Genomic DNA, 16,452 nt, shown 5'->3' on the forward strand with positions numbered 1-16,452 from the left:
CTGGTTTCTCATTAAGCAGTTGATCCCATCTTTGTTGTGAGGCTCTCCTGCCACCTTTTGGGCGGAGAAGGCACTGTCCCTGCAACAACACAGGCAGACATGTTCAACAGGGCTTCCTGGTTATGTGGGAGGAGCAGATTGTCATTGGTCCCCCCTTGCGAATTTTAATTTACATAAGGAAGACAGAGAGGTAGCTGGGAGTAGGCAGTACACACGGACATTGAACTCTATCTTGTGATTTGCAGCCAATTCTAGATTGAGGCAGGAGGAAAGGAGGTGACTTGCCCAACAATGGCCATTCTGGGAATTCAGCCACCCTGGGTCTCCCAGGTGAGTGTTTCAGTCCTGCGAGCCACTCATATAAATCTCGCCTGATCGAGCCTGATCGAGCGCTGAGTGAGCGTGTTTGAATCCAAGAATCAAACACCTCTTTCTTAGGAGCAAGAATTGGCAGGCCCTCTGTAGGAAGGTGGATATCTGACTATGGTTACCCCCAAATTTTTGCCTAGTGTCTAGCTGGTTTTTCGACTTAGTTGGCCTGAGATCCTGCCATTCAGGCTCTCAGGCTATCTGCTCTCTCTGTAAAATGGACTCCATGTACCCTAGGTACATACCCAATTGGTTGGATCACCCTGTCAGCCCCTGTACCAGTGTACACTAGGTACCCAGGGCATTGGTGTATCCAAGGCCTGCCAGGGGCTGAAGCATGTATTATGCCACCCCAGGCTTGGCCTAACAATCTGACACAACTGGCTGATCACTCAGCTGGGGTAAGTTGGTGTAATCACCTCTTACTTAGGTGTAGTATACCTATACCTAAACTTAAATGGGACACCTGGTAACCTATAAGTCACTCCTATGGCAGGCCTTAACAATCCTGAAGGCAGAGTGCTTGGTTCCATGTGAGATGGTGCTCTGGCATGAGCTGAGCCTGTCTGCAGTGGTCGGAACAACTTCCTTCTACTGTTTCCAGATATCGTCATACCATATACTCTTAAGTGCATTATGAACCTCGCGGTTAAATGCTATCTTTGGTTTGGCTTTATCAAAACATGTCGAGTAAGGTGTCATACGAATTGGAATACTAACCCCTCGCCAATTCTGGCGACGGGGTTAGCATTCCACCCTTCTAGAGGGACACGACATGTACAGTGCCTGAAACCCGGGTAAAATCAGACATAGCCTCAGCTCCACAAAATGGATGCTGCCACCACAGACACAAGTCTGCCCTCCTGCTGCTGGGAGTCCTTCCAGCTTGGGAGGTGTGGACAAAGGGTTTCCTGCCAGGGGAGGTGCATGCACCACCCCAGACAGGATTTTGTGTATTGGTCAGGTAGGGCTTGAAAGAAACCAGACATGCCTGTGGCTCACAAGGAGCCTCGGGGCATATGCCAGTTCAAACCGGTCCTGGGGCACACCAGTCCCGGGCCTGGGGCGAGCTGGACAAAGGATTGGGGGTGTAACCACCCCCCTTCCTGGTCCCACCCATAGGGAGGGACCTAGCAGGTAGTCCGGCCCCTAGAATCCGAATAAAGGTAGGAGCTGTGTCCTAAGACTTCAGACATCCTGGAATCAACTTGAAACTAAGAAGAAGACGGGAACTTCGACATTCTGCTGCACAGAAGACTGAAGAAAATCTCCCCTGTGGTCAGGGAGTGACCACCTTGCTAACGCAAGCACCATCCAGCGAATCAACGTCTGCTTTGCCGCCGCCTCCCGCCGGAGCCCGAGCCCAGAGACTGACAAGACCTGGACCTCCAGACCTCTCACCGCCCGATCCACAGTCCCTGCAAAGAGGAGACCCGTGGAGGCACCGAGACACGTGGAGCCAGCCATCTTGGAACGACTACGACAAGCTGACAAGTGCAACAACCGAGGCTCCCTCCAAGTTGTGCTTTGGGTCCTGAGAAGCCCAACCCTCGAGCAGCATCTGCACCAAAGGTGAGCCCTCCAGCATCTCCACGATCTGCGTGGGGCCCTTCTGCATTTTGCCACTCGACGCGCCTAACCGGTTGCTGGCCCGCTGGCTAGTGGCCATCTTGGCGACGAAATCTACGACAAACACCGCTGGTCTGGTTGCTCCAGACTGGCCCTTGCTCCCCTCCAAAGGAGCAGTTCCTCTGACCTTGCTGGTCAGAACCATCAGCTTAAACTCCTTGCCTACAACAATTGCTTTTGCCAAGGCTTGTTTGCTTCGATCAAGTCGCCGACACCGCCGACAGCGAGAGCCTGCGTGGGACAGCTCGTGACTTGACTCCTGGACGTCGTCGACCTTCAGGGACCACGTGGCTGCAGAGTCAAGCTACACCTTCCTTCCTGTTTGCACCCGACATCGCCTGGTACCCACCTGGTGCCACGCTGGTCACTGGCTAGTGACTGTGAACACTGTCCCCTCTGCTTACAGGTCTTCAACATCTCCGATCCACTCTTGGGTCCACTGCATCTCTCCCGGACCGACCGCCTGCAGCATCTTTGTCTTCAAGCTCAACGGAACAGATAGAAGAAACCCGACGCACTTTGAGGCCTATGCACCCGCTTCCTGTGGGTGAGGTAAAGCTGGTACTCCGGTGCCCAAGTGTAGTATTACATCTCTAGTGCCTGTGTTCCAAATCTTAAGTTCCTAGTCAACCCGGAAGATCTCCTTTGCAGTAACTTTGTACTTTTTACGCACCCATTGAAACCTATGGGAGCACGCGTGTGACTATTTGCTCTGCACACGCCACCCGTGGACCTCCTGGTCACTAACTGACGTTAGCTCCTTGTAGGCCCAGCGATTCTAGAGGCCCTAGGCCTTTTCCCTTTTCTGTTCGTGGTACTTATACCACTATTTTAGTATATGGTTTGAGTGGCCACCAGGGCCTATCCATATAACGTGCAACTTCTGTGTATTCTGTGATAATCTTGTTTGACGATTTGTGCTCCTGTGCTCATAAAGAGACTAGGGGTTACTTTGAGAAATAAATACATATATATTTTGAATATATATCTGTGTGGTGTCCTTTCATTGGTATAAAGGGGGGTTGCATTTGGTAAAACAGCTGGCTTAACACGCTTCACGAGTTTAGCCTCAAAGACTGCTTAGCCTACGCTACCACTAGGGCAGCTAGTCCGAAAAGGTTGACTTACAACCACACCATAAGGGTTGCTTGGCATGGTACAAGGTGATCACTTTAACTAGTGAGCATCATATACCAGGCCAACTTCTCACATTGGTGAGCAGCGGTTGGATTTGAGCTTGCTGTGTTTTACCATTGTAATCTCTTGGTTACCAATTGAAAGATCACATAGGTACCTGTAGGTACATATAAAACAAGATTAGATATACTTAAGTTCTACTGAACTTAGTTGTTGTAGAGCAAAGGGAGTAGCACACCCTGACTACAACTACTAGATAGGTTTAGTAGGTAAACCCAAGTGTAGGTAGATTGCAACACATCCACCCACACTTAAGAGCAATGGCCGGGGCAGAGGGGTCCACTGTACCCATCTCTGTTGAGAGTGACCCCCAGAGGGCACCATCCAGCTTTGCTACCCTTAATCAGAATGAGCTCAGGCATTTGGCAACTCTTAGAGGCCTTAAACAGCCCAAGAACCCAAACTCTGCTGAGCTCAGAGAGCTCTTACAGAATGATGAGAATCAGAGAGCACTCAAGAAAGCTTCCCAGTTAGCCCCCTTAGGGACAGGAACAGGAGGCCCCCCTTCTGAAGATGCCACTGAAGTACCCCTTCCCAATAGTCACCCCTTAGATGGGATGCCTACCACAGAGGATGAGAGTGAAAAGGATACTGACAGTAGTGAGGATGAAGGGAGAACTAGCCCAGTGCCAAGTGTTATACTTGGCCCAGCTAAACCAAGGCTATTGGGGACTGACAGTGGGGTCAACCCACTGGATCTCCCCAGTGGACTTAACCCAGGGCTTGGAAGGCAAAGGAATCGCTCAGGTGACTCCAATGCTTCCCATGGCTCTAGAGGCTCTCAAGGTCACTCCAGGAGAAGGATGACCACCCCTCAGAGGAGGGAACATGAGGCCAAGATGCAAGAGGCTCAGCTGAGGATCAGGAAGCAGGAGCTAGAAGTAGCCCTGATGGAAGAAAAACTGAGCAAGGCTAGGCAGCATAGAGAGAGTGGGTCTATACCCACTGGTGGCAGCAATGTCCCTAGGGACAAAGATAGGGTCTTTGACAATAGGAACCTGTCCAAGATTGTGCCCCCCTACAAAAGTGGGGATGACATCCACAAATGGATGACTGCTCTTGAGAGAGCCTGCAAAGTGCAGCAGGTTCCTGAAGACCAGTGGGCAGCAATCTTATGGCTCTCCTTTGAGGGGAGAGGCAGAGATAGACTCCTCACTGTTAGAGAAGAGGATGTCAGAAATTACAGAGTCCTGAAGAGTGTCCTAGTTGATGGGTTAGGCTTAACCACTGAACAGTACAGGTTAATGTTCAGAGACACCCAGAAGACACAGACTCAGGACTGGTCTGAATATGTGGAATGTGCCACTAAGGCTTTGGAGGGTTGGTTGCTGGGAAGTAAGGTGTCTGATTATACAGGATTGTACAATTTGATGATGAGAGAGCAGATTTTAAGTAATTGTCAAAACCAGCTTCTCCATCAACACCTGGTAGACTCAGATTTGACCTCTCCCCAAGAATTGGGAAAGAGGGCAGATAAATGGGTCAGGACCAGGATCAGGCCTAAAAACCAGGGTGGTGACCAAAAGAAAGATACCACCAAGCCTCAAGAGAAGGGTGGGGATAAAGAAAAAGAGAAACCTTCCTCAGGGCCCCAAAACTCCACACAGGGTGGTGGGTCCCAAGCTCCCTCCTCTACCACAGCTAAAAAGCCCTACTGCCATGAGTGTAAAACTCCTGGGCATTGGAAAACTGACAGCGGTTGCCCAAGGGCTAAAAACAAAACTGTTCCTCCAATTACTCCTGTCACACCACCTATTACTGTCAGCAGTAATCCCCCAGGTGGTGGGAGTGCCCCCAGAAATCTGGGTGGGTTTACTTGGGGAACACAGGGGGACCCTGGCTTAGCCAATTCCCCTACAGCAACCACTCTTGTCTGTGATGGTGGCATGGGGTTTGCCAACTTCACTGCCTGTCCCAACACTTTGGGTAGGTACAGACAGGAGCCCTACATCAATGGTACAAAAGCTGAGGCCTACAGAGACACTGGGGCTAGCATCACAATGGTGGCCCATTGGCTAGTTCCCTCTGAGCAGCTTTTGCCCGGTTTCTCCTACCAGGTGACTAACATTGATGGCAAACAGAACAGTCATCCCATGGCAGAGGTATGTCTCAGCTGGGGAGGGGTCACTGGCCCTAAAAGGGTAGCAGTGTCCCCAACCTTGCCTGTAGACTGCTTACTGGGGAATGACTTAGAACTCTCAGCTTGGGCTGGAGTTGAACAAGACACCCATTCTAAAATGGTAGGCCTTTCACAAAAGGGTAGGGGGGTTGTGCCATTCACAACCCCTGTCCAAATAGATTTCCTCCCTGAAAAGGTTGGAAGGGCAGTGGTAGCCACAGCCCAGGCACAGACAGACTTCCCTGTAGGGACTGGCAGAGCTGTGACAGTCACAGCTCAAACACAAACTGAGTGCCCCCCTGAAAAGGTTGGCAAGGCTGTAATGGTCTCAGCCTATACTCAGACTGACATAGGTGTAGTGAAGCCTGAAACAATGGATCACTCCACACAAACTGAGAGTAGTGGGGAGGAAGAAAAGTCTCCCTCTCCCCAGACATTAGGAAAAGGTCAGCCTCCTCAGGGATCTGACCTCACCCCTTGTGAAGGAACTGCCCCAGAGGTAGCCAGGCCTGGCCTGGCAGAGCCTCTGATGTCAGTGGCCCCTTCCAAGGTGGGATCCAGTCTGGTGCAGGTAGCCTGCCTCTCTCTACCCTGCCTCAGTCAGCCCAGGGCTGCAGAGGTCAGGGAGGCCAGTGGACCCCCAGAGGGCCCCTGTCCACAAGAACCCCCCCATCAAAAGAATGAGGATTGCCTGGCTAGTAGCCCTAGTCAGGTGATGGGTAAAAACATTCCTGAGGGATCTCCTTTACAGGTAGTTAGGGACCTCCCCCAGGGGGATTCTGTTGGGCACAGGCAAACATGGGACCTTAGGGCCCCAAACCTGACCTGTCCCTCCAGTAAGCCCACAAAAGGGACCCAGCCTCCCGCTTTAGGTAGCCAGAGGCTGACCCTGAGAGCACAGTGCAACTCAGTTAAAGAAAGAAAGGCATCCATGGTGGAGGATGATTGGAGGAAGCTGAGGCCTCACTTTGAGGACACTCACTTCAGTACTCCATCTCAACACCAGCCTTTTACTTTGCCAAGACACACCACAGGTAGAGATTCCCTATGGTGGAGACCCTCTGATACCCTTAGGGTGAGGGATTGCTTAGTGGACCATGAGACAGGGGGTAACCATGCCAGTGCTGGTTCCTCCTTATATGGCCACTTGGGCAATATAGGCTTACCTGGTCAAGGTCAGCCTTATCTCCCTTCGTTTGGGGGGGGGTTGTGTAGGAAGGTGGATATCTGACTATGGTTACCCCCAAATTTTTGCCTAGTGTCTAGCTGGTTTTTCGACTTAGTTGGCCTGAGATCCTGCCATTCAGGCTCTCAGGCTATCTGCTCTCTCTGTAAAATGGACTCCATGTACCCTAGGTACATACCCAATTGGTTGGATCACCCTGTCAGCCCCTGTACCAGTGTACACTAGGTACCCAGGGCATTGGTGTATCCAAGGCCTGCCAGGGGCTGAAGCATGTATTATGCCACCCCAGGCTTGGCCTAACAATCTGACACAACTGGCTGATCACTCAGCTGGGGTAAGTTGGTGTAATCACCTCTTACTTAGGTGTAGTATACCTATACCTAAACTTAAATGGGACACCTGGTAACCTATAAGTCACTCCTATGGCAGGCCTTAACAATCCTGAAGGCAGAGTGCTTGGTTCCATGTGAGATGGTGCTCTGGCATGAGCTGAGCCTGTCTGCAGTGGTCGGAACAACTTCCTTCTACTGTTTCCAGATATCGTCATACCATATACTCTTAAGTGCATTATGAACCTCGCGGTTAAATGCTATCTTTGGTTTGGCTTTATCAAAACATGTCGAGTAAGGTGTCATACGAATTGGAATACTAACCCCTCGCCAATTCTGGCGACGGGGTTAGCATTCCACCCTTCTAGAGGGACACGACATGTACAGTGCCTGAAACCCGGGTAAAATCAGACATAGCCTCAGCTCCACAAAATGGATGCTGCCACCACAGACACAAGTCTGCCCTCCTGCTGCTGGGAGTCCTTCCAGCTTGGGAGGTGTGGACAAAGGGTTTCCTGCCAGGGGAGGTGCATGCACCACCCCAGACAGGATTTTGTGTATTGGTCAGGTAGGGCTTGAAAGAAACCAGACATGCCTGTGGCTCACAAGGAGCCTCGGGGCATATGCCAGTTCAAACCGGTCCTGGGGCACACCAGTCCCGGGCCTGGGGCGAGCTGGACAAAGGATTGGGGGTGTAACCACCCCCCTTCCTGGTCCCACCCATAGGGAGGGACCTAGCAGGTAGTCCGGCCCCTAGAATCCGAATAAAGGTAGGAGCTGTGTCCTAAGACTTCAGACATCCTGGAATCAACTTGAAACTAAGAAGAAGACGGGAACTTCGACATTCTGCTGCACAGAAGACTGAAGAAAATCTCCCCTGTGGTCAGGGAGTGACCACCTTGCTAACGCAAGCACCATCCAGCGAATCAACGTCTGCTTTGCCGCCGCCTCCCGCCGGAGCCCGAGCCCAGAGACTGACAAGACCTGGACCTCCAGACCTCTCACCGCCCGATCCACAGTCCCTGCAAAGAGGAGACCCGTGGAGGCACCGAGACACGTGGAGCCAGCCATCTTGGAACGACTACGACAAGCTGACAAGTGCAACAACCGAGGCTCCCTCCAAGTTGTGCTTTGGGTCCTGAGAAGCCCAACCCTCGAGCAGCATCTGCACCAAAGGTGAGCCCTCCAGCATCTCCACGATCTGCGTGGGGCCCTTCTGCATTTTGCCACTCGACGCGCCTAACCGGTTGCTGGCCCACTGGCTAGTGGCCATCTTGGCGACGAAATCTACAACAAACACTGCTGGTCTGGTTGCTCCAGACTGGCCCTTGCTCCCCTCCAAAGGAGCAGTTCCTCTGACCTTGCTGGTCAGAACCATCAGCTTAAACTCCTTGCCTACAACAATTGCTTTTGCCAAGGCTTGTTTGCTTCGATCAAGTCGCCGACACCGCCGACAGCGAGAGCCTGCGTGGGACAGCTCGTGACTTGACTCCTGGACGTCGTCGACCTTCAGGGACCACGTGGCTGCAGAGTCAAGCTACACCTTCCTTCCTGTTTGCACCCGACATCGCCTGGTACCCACCTGGTGCCACGCTGGTCACTGGCTAGTGACTGTGAACACTGTCCCCTCTGCTTACAGGTCTTCAACATCTCCGATCCACTCTTGGGTCCACTGCATCTCTCCCGGACCGACCGCCTGCAGCATCTTTGTCTTCAAGCTCAACGGAACAGATAGAAGAAACCCGACGCACTTTGAGGCCTATGCACCCGCTTCCTGTGGGTGAGGTAAAGCTGGTACTCCGGTGCCCAAGTGTAGTATTACATCTCTAGTGCCTGTGTTCCAAATCTTAAGTTCCTAGTCAACCCGGAAGATCTCCTTTGCAGTAACTTTGTACTTTTTACGCACCCATTGAAACCTATGGGAGCACGCGTGTGACTATTTGCTCTGCACACGCCACCCGTGGACCTCCTGGTCACTAACTGACGTTAGCTCCTTGTAGGCCCAGCGATTCTAGAGGCCCTAGGCCTTTTCCCTTTTCTGTTCGTGGTACTTATACCACTATTTTAGTATATGGTTTGAGTGGCCACCAGGGCCTATCCATATAACGTGCAACTTCTGTGTATTCTGTGATAATCTTGTTTGACGATTTGTGCTCCTGTGCTCATAAAGAGACTAGGGGTTACTTTGAGAAATAAATACATATATATTTTGAATATATATCTGTGTGGTGTCCTTTCATTGATATAAAGGGGGGTTGCATTTGGTAAAACAGCTGGCTTAACACGCTTCACGAGTTTAGCCTCAAAGACTGCTTAGCCTACGCTACCACTAGGGCAGCTAGTCCGAAAAGGTTGACTTACAACCACACCATAAGGGTTGCTTGGCATGGTACAAGGTGATCACTTTAACTAGTGAGCATCATATACCAGGCCAACTTCTCACACCCTCCCTTGCTTCTGGGGTGGAAGTTTATGGGGCAAGGGTCCAGGACTTGCAGAGAAGTACAAGTGCCAGAAAGTGCCTGCAGTTCTCATCAGTGCCTTTTTTCTGCTCACTGGCAGCTAGGATATCGGTTGATCCCTTCCTTGCAAGAGTGAAAAAAACAACACCTTGAGAGAAAACATGACTTTGTGTGGCTCACATAGAGAGAGAGCAGCCAAATAGCACTGCTTTTTTTCTGAAAGACGCATCAGAAATTGTTCAAATTGCTGACAGGGGAATCAGGCTCGTTGGTCTAGGGGTATGATTCTCGCTTCGGGTGCGAGAGGTCCCGGGTTCAAATCCCGGACGAGCCCATGTTGTGGAATTATTTTTAGGCTGCTTATTATATAGGACCATTTCTTCTTTTCAATGCTATAAGACGCCGTGTATGGTGAGAAAGTTCCTTTCCCTGCACGCTGTTTCCCAGTTTTGGCGTATAGAATTACAGTGCCGGACTTCGTTGCAACTGCTTTTCTGGGGTGGACCATCAGTGTAGGAACATTAAATTCAAAGTGTTTTTCTAGCGTGATTTCAGGTTTGGTTTTAAAATCGCCTTTTGGAATAAAAGTGGTCCTCGTTCCTTTCTTCCAAAGAAAGAGATCGGGTAAGGAGGGTCCAACGTTGAGCTTCATGGACATTGGCCCTTGGTCTGTGCTTTCCAGCCCACTACATGCCAAGAAGATTCCTGCAAGAGTATCTGTTTCTGTGGTGTAGTGGTTATCACGTTCGCTTTACACGCGAAAGGTCCCTGGTTCGAGACCGGGCAAAAACAGCAGCTTATTGCTTGCATTTACTCTCTCAACTTATAGGAAAGCTGAGATAATGGAAGCTGTCTATCCCTCACCAGCGTGACGTACTGTGCTCCAGGGGCTTCAGTGACAGCTCAAAAAGAGAAGTGACGATAGTTTGCGCCATTCGTTTGCACGTCCTTTTGTACTGAAGGGTGGGCCTACTTGATGAAAGCAAGGCATGAGAGCAGAAATTGTTTTATTGTCCTCACCGAGAGCTTACACCTAGAGCAGACAAAATGTCTGAAGGATGGAGGTATTTTCATTTCTTGTTCGATGACGGCCATGGAAAAGACAGCAACCATATTGCAGAAGAGAGCAGCATGTGCAGTTGCTTGCTTTGGGTGAATCATTCACCAACTCGCTGCCAATAACCCCCGGAGCCGGTGCAAAAGGTGACTCTTGTGTGCCTCGGCTCGTTGGTCTAGGGGTATGATTCTCGCTTAGGGTGCGAGAGGTCCCGGGTTCAAATCCCGGACGAGCCCTTTTTTAGAGGTAAACATACGAATCCTACTCAAAACTGACAATGCCTGACTATTTCTCATTACATTCGGCGCATTGTTGCACAAATTATTTTGAACCTCAGAAGAAAAACGGATATCCATGCTTTTTCTGCCTTCATGCTTAGTCTGTGTGTGTCCCAGGTGATGCTTTCCCAAGCTGTACTTGTTGGCATTTAGGCATCAGATATTTGTCTGTCGATGCCTGCATAAGTAAATTTTTAATACGTCTAATTGCAAGCATGTTGGCTGATATCTCTGCAGTTTTCACACTTGCTCCTCGCTTTCTGAGTGGCTGCTGATACAGCAGAATAGAAGTAGAGAGAATCCTTGAGAGGAACCTTGCTCTAACAGTAAAACACAGCAAGTTAATTTCTGTAGTGTAGTGGTCATCACGTTCGCCTAACACGCGAAAGGTCCCCGGTTCGAGACCGGGCAGAAACACTGTGCATGAGCTGCTTTTATGTGCACCCTCTAAAACCTTATTATCTCAATGCAAGCTTAAGAAGAGGCGGTCCATGAACCCAGCGAGCCGTGGGAAACTTCCTTTACTTTTCCAAGACGAAACAAAGTAATCCGCATCCATCAGTGGTCGCTCTTGTGCCTAGCTTTTTTTTTTTATCATGCCATGTTGTATTGTGGGGCCTTTACACCTGTGACATTGCTGCGAACGCTGTAAGTGCAAACATTGGCAAGTGCAGACAGAAGAGTCAGACCTGTACATAGCCAGGGCTGTCAGGATGGCCGAGTGGTCTAAGGCGCCAGACTCAAGAGAGCTTGATCTTCAGTGCAACTGAGACTTCTGGTCTCCTCATGGAGGCGTGGGTTCAAATCCCACTTCTGACAGGTCTCTTTTACACCCTTAAATCGTCCTGTTTTTTTGCAGTGCATTCCCCACACACCACAATCTTTGCACGGACCTGTAACATATGACGAGAAATCCACCAACGATCAGGCTGGGCCCTCAATCACAATTCCATGTATTCCTGGAAGGGACACCTCAGGCACACCTTCCGTTAAATTTGCACTCCATCACACTAACTGCTGTGCTGGTTTCTCATTAAGCAGTTGATCCCATCTTTGTTGTAAGGCTCTCCTGCCACCTTTTGGGCGGAGAAGGCACTGTCCCTGCAACAACACAGGCAGACATGTTCAACAGGGCTTCCTGGTTATGTGGGAGGAGCAGATTGTCATTGGTCCCCCCTTGCGAATTTTAATTTACATAAGGAAGACAGAGAGGTAGCTGGGAGTAGGCAGTACACACGGACATTGAACTCTATCTTGTGATTTGCAGCCAATTCTAGATTGAGGCAGGAGGAAAGGAGGTGACTTGCCCAACAATGGCCATTCTGGGAATTCAGCCACCCTGGGTCTCCCAGGTGAGTGTTTCAGTCCTGCGAGCCACTCATATAAATCTCGCCTGATCGAGCCTGATCGAGCGTGTTTGAATCCAAGAATCAAACACCTCTTTCTTAGGAGCAAGAATTGCCAGGCCCTCCCTTGCTTCTGGGGTGGAAGTTAATGGGGCAAGGGTCCAGGACTTGCAGAGAAGTACAAGTGCCAGAAAGTGCCTGCAGTTCTCATCAGTGCCTTTTTTCTGCTCACTGGCAGCTAGGATATCGGCTGATCCCTTCCTTGCAAGAGTGAAAAAAACAACACCTTGAGAGAAAACATGACTTTGTGTGGCTCACATAGAGAGAGAGCAGCCAAATAGCACTGCTTTGTTTCTGAAAGACGCATCAGAAATTGTTCAAATTGCTGACAGTGCATCAGGCTCGTTGGTCTAGGGGTATGATTCTCACTTCGGGTGCGAGAGGTCCCGGGTTCAAATCCCGGACGAGCCCATGTTGTGGAATTATTTTTAGGCTGCTTATTATGTAGGACCATTTCTTCTTTTCAATGCTATAAGACGCCGTGTATGGTGAAAAAGTTCCTTTCCCTGCACGCTGTTTCCCAGTTTTGGCGTATAGAATTTCAGTGCCGGACTTCTTTGCAACTGCTTTTCTGGGGTGGACCATCAGTATAGGAACATTAAATTCAAAGTGTTTTTTTTAGCGTGATTTCAGGTATGGTTTTAAAATCGCCTTTTGGAATAAAAGTGGTCCTCGTTGCTTTCTTCCAAAGAAAGAGATCGGGTAAGGAGGGTCCAACGTTGAGCTTCATGGACATTGGCCCTTGGTCTGTGCTTTCCAGCCCACTACATGCCAAGAAGATTGCGGCAAAAGTATCTGTTTCTGTGGTGTAGTGGTTATCACGTTCGCTTTACACGCGAAAGGTCCCTGGTTCGAGACTGGGCAGAAACAGCAGCTTATTGTTTGCATTTACTCTCTCAACTTATAGGAAAGCTGAGATAATGGAAGCTGTCTATCCCTCACCAGCGTGACGTACTGTGCTCCAGGGGCATCAGTGACAGCTCAAAAAGAGAAGTGACGATAGTTTGCGCCATTCGTTTGCACGTCCTTTTGTACTGAAGGGTGGGCCTACTTGATGAAAGCAAGGCATGAGAGCAGAAATTGTTTTATTGTCCTCACCGAGAGCATACACCTAGAGCAAACAAAATGTCTGAAGGATGGAGGTATTTTCATTTCTTGTTCGATGACGGCCATGGAAAAGACAGCAACCATATTGCAGAAGAGAGCAGCATGTGCAGTTGCTTGCTTTGGGTGAATCATTCACCAACTCGCTGCCAATAACCCCCGGAGCCGGTGCAAAAGGCGACTCTTGTGTGCCTCGGCTCGTTGGTCTAGGGGTATGATTCTCGCTTAGGGTGCGAGAGGTCCCGGGTTCAAATCCCGGACGAGCCCTTTTTTAGAGGTAAGCATACGAATCCTACTCAAAACTGACAATGCCTGACAATTTCTCATTACACTCGGCGCATTGTTGCACAAATTATTTTGAACCTCAGAAGAAAAACGGATATCCATGCTTTTTCTGCCTTCATGCTTAGTCTGTGTGTGTCCCAGGTGATGCTTTCCCAAGCTGTACTTGCTGGCATTTAGGCATCAGATATTTGTCTGTCGATGCCTGCATAAGTACATTTTTAATACGTCTAATTGCAAGCATGTTGGCTGATATCTCTGCAGTTTTCACACTTGCTCCTCGCTTTCTGAGTGGCTGCTGATACAGCAGAATAGAAGTAGAGAGAATCCTTGAGAGGAACCTTGCTCTAACAGTAAAACACAGCAAGTTAGTTTCTGTAGTGTAGTGGTCATCACGTTCGCCTAACACGCGAAAGGTCCCCTGTTCGAGACCGGGCAGAAACACTGTGCATGAGCTGCTTTTATGTGCACCCTCTAAAACCTTATTATCTCAATGCAAGCTTAAGAAGAGGCGGTCCATGAACCCAGCGAGCCGTGGGAAACTTCCTTTACTTTTCCAAGACGAAACAAAGTAATCCGCATCCATCAGTGGTCGCTCTTGTGCCTAGCTTTTTTTTTATCATGCCATGTTGTATTGTGGGGCCTTTACACCTGTGACATTGCTGCGAACGCTGTAAGTGCAAACATTGGCAAGTGCAGACAGAAGAGTCAGACCTGTACATAGCCAGGGCTGTCAGGATGGCCGAGTGGTCTAAGGCGCCAGACTCAAGAGAGCTTGATCTTCAGTGCAACTGAGACTTCTGGTCTCCTCATGGAGGCGTGGGTTCAAATCCCACTTCTGACAGGTCTCTTTTACACCCTTAAATCGTCCTGTTTTTTGCAGTGCATTCCCCACACACCACAATCTTTGCACGGACCTGTAACATATGACGAGAAATCCACCAACGATCAGGCTGGGCCCTCAATCACAATTCCATGTATTCCTGGAAGGGACACCTCAGGCACACCTTCCGTTAAATTTGCACTCCATCACACTAACTGCTGTGCTGGTTTCTCATTAAGCAGTTGATCCCATCTTTGTTGTGAGGCTCTCCTGCCACCTTTTGGGCGGAGAAGGCACTGTCCCTGCAACAACACAGGCAGACATGTTCAACAGGGCTTCCTGGTTATGTGGGAGGAGCAGATTGTCATTGGTCCCCCCTTGCGAATTTTAATTTACATAAGGAAGACAGAGAGGTAGCTGGGAGTAGGCAGTACACACGGACATTGAACTCTATCTTGTGATTTGCAGCCAATTCTAGATTGAGGCAGGAGGAAAGGAGGTGACTTGCCCAACAATGGCCATTCTGGGAATTCAGCCACCCTGGGTCTCCCAGGTGAGTGTTTCAGTCCTGCGAGCCACTCATATAAATCTCGCCTGATCGAGCCTGATCGAGCGCTGAGTGAGCGTGTTTGAATCCAAGAATCAAACACCTCTTTCTTAGGAGCAAGAATTGGCAGGCCCTCTGTAGGAAGGTGGATATCTGACTATGGTTACCCCCAAATTTTTGCCTAGTGTCTAGCTGGTTTTTCGACTTAGTTGGCCTGAGATCCTGCCATTCAGGCTCTCAGGCTATCTGCTCTCTCTGTAAAATGGACTCCATGTACCCTAGGTACATACCCAATTGGTTGGATCACCCTGTCAGCCCCTGTACCAGTGTACACTAGGTACCCAGGGCATTGGTGTATCCAAGGCCTGCCAGGGGCTGAAGCATGTATTATGCCACCCCAGGCTTGGCCTAACAATCTGACACAACTGGCTGATCACTCAGCTGGGGTAAGTTGGTGTAATCACCTCTTACTTAGGTGTAGTATACCTATACCTAAACTTAAATGGGACACCTGGTAACCTATAAGTCACTCCTATGGCAGGCCTTAACAATCCTGAAGGCAGAGTGCTTGGTTCCATGTGAGATGGTGCTCTGGCATGAGCTGAGCCTGTCTGCAGTGGTCGGAACAACTTCCTTCTACTGTTTCCAGATATCGTCATACCATATACTCTTAAGTGCATTATGAACCTCGCGGTTAAATGCTATCTTTGGTTTGGCTTTATCAAAACATGTCGAGTAAGGTGTCATACGAATTGGAATACTAACCCCTCGCCAATTCTGGCGACGGGGTTAGCATTCCACCCTTCTAGAGGGACACGACATGTACAGTGCCTGAAACCCGGGTAAAATCAGACATAGCCTCAGCTCCACAAAATGGATGCTGCCACCACAGACACAAGTCTGCCCTCCTGCTGCTGGGAGTCCTTCCAGCTTGGGAGGTGTGGACAAAGGGTTTCCTGCCAGGGGAGGTGCATGCACCACCCCAGACAGGATTTTGTGTATTGGTCAGGTAGGGCTTGAAAGAAACCAGACATGCCTGTGGCTCACAAGGAGCCTCGGGGCATATGCCAGTTCAAACCGGTCCTGGGGCACACCAGTCCCGGGCCTGGGGCGAGCTGGACAAAGGATTGGGGGTGTAACCACCCCCCTTCCTGGTCCCACCCATAGGGAGGGACCTAGCAGGTAGTCCGGCCCCTAGAATCCGAATAAAGGTAGGAGCTGTGTCCTAAGACTTCAGACATCCTGGAATCAACTTGAAACTAAGAAGAAGACGGGAACTTCGACATTCTGCTGCACAGAAGACTGAAGAAAATCTCCCCTGTGGTCAGGGAGTGACCACCTTGCTAACGCAAGCACCATCCAGCGAATCAACGTCTGCTTTGCCGCCGCCTCCCGCCGGAGCCCGAGCCCAGAGACTGACAAGACCTGGACCTCCAGACCTCTCACCGCCCGATCCACAGTCCCTGCAAAGAGGAGACCCGTGGAGGCACCGAGACACGTGGAGCCAGCCATCTTGGAACGACTACGACAAGCTGACAAGTGCAACAACCGAGGCTCCCTCCAAGTTGTGCTTTGGGTCCTGAGAAGCCCAACCCTCGAGCAGCATCTGCACCAAAGGTGAGCCCTCCAGCATCTCCACGATCTGCGTGGGGCCCTTCTGCATT

General features: G+C 50.1%; 6 non-coding genes across 6 annotated transcripts; all 6 read left to right on the forward strand.

Moving 5' to 3' along the window:
• Positions 1-9,553: 9,553 nt before the first annotated feature.
• Positions 9,554-9,625, forward strand: TRNAP-CGG (transfer RNA proline (anticodon CGG)). Its single transcript has one exon. It is a non-coding gene; the product is annotated as a tRNA-Pro (tRNA).
• Positions 9,626-10,512: 887 nt separating this feature from the next.
• Positions 10,513-10,584, forward strand: TRNAP-AGG (transfer RNA proline (anticodon AGG)). The gene has a single exon. It is a non-coding gene; the product is annotated as a tRNA-Pro (tRNA).
• Positions 10,585-11,333: 749 nt separating this feature from the next.
• On the forward strand, positions 11,334-11,445 carry TRNAL-CAA (transfer RNA leucine (anticodon CAA)). Its single transcript has 2 exons — positions 11,334-11,371; positions 11,400-11,445. It is a non-coding gene; the product is annotated as a tRNA-Leu (tRNA).
• A 926-nt stretch (positions 11,446-12,371) lies between these two features.
• TRNAP-CGG (transfer RNA proline (anticodon CGG)) lies at positions 12,372-12,443 on the forward strand. The gene has a single exon. It is a non-coding gene; the product is annotated as a tRNA-Pro (tRNA).
• Positions 12,444-13,331: 888 nt separating this feature from the next.
• On the forward strand, positions 13,332-13,403 carry TRNAP-AGG (transfer RNA proline (anticodon AGG)). The gene has a single exon. It is a non-coding gene; the product is annotated as a tRNA-Pro (tRNA).
• Positions 13,404-14,150: 747 nt separating this feature from the next.
• TRNAL-CAA (transfer RNA leucine (anticodon CAA)) lies at positions 14,151-14,262 on the forward strand. Its single transcript has 2 exons — positions 14,151-14,188; positions 14,217-14,262. It is a non-coding gene; the product is annotated as a tRNA-Leu (tRNA).
• Positions 14,263-16,452: the final 2,190 nt, after the last annotated feature.

The sequence above is a fragment of the Triturus cristatus genome, chromosome 10, assembly GCF_964204655.1.
Source record: "Triturus cristatus chromosome 10, aTriCri1.1, whole genome shotgun sequence".
NCBI lineage: Eukaryota > Metazoa > Chordata > Amphibia > Caudata > Salamandridae > Triturus > Triturus cristatus.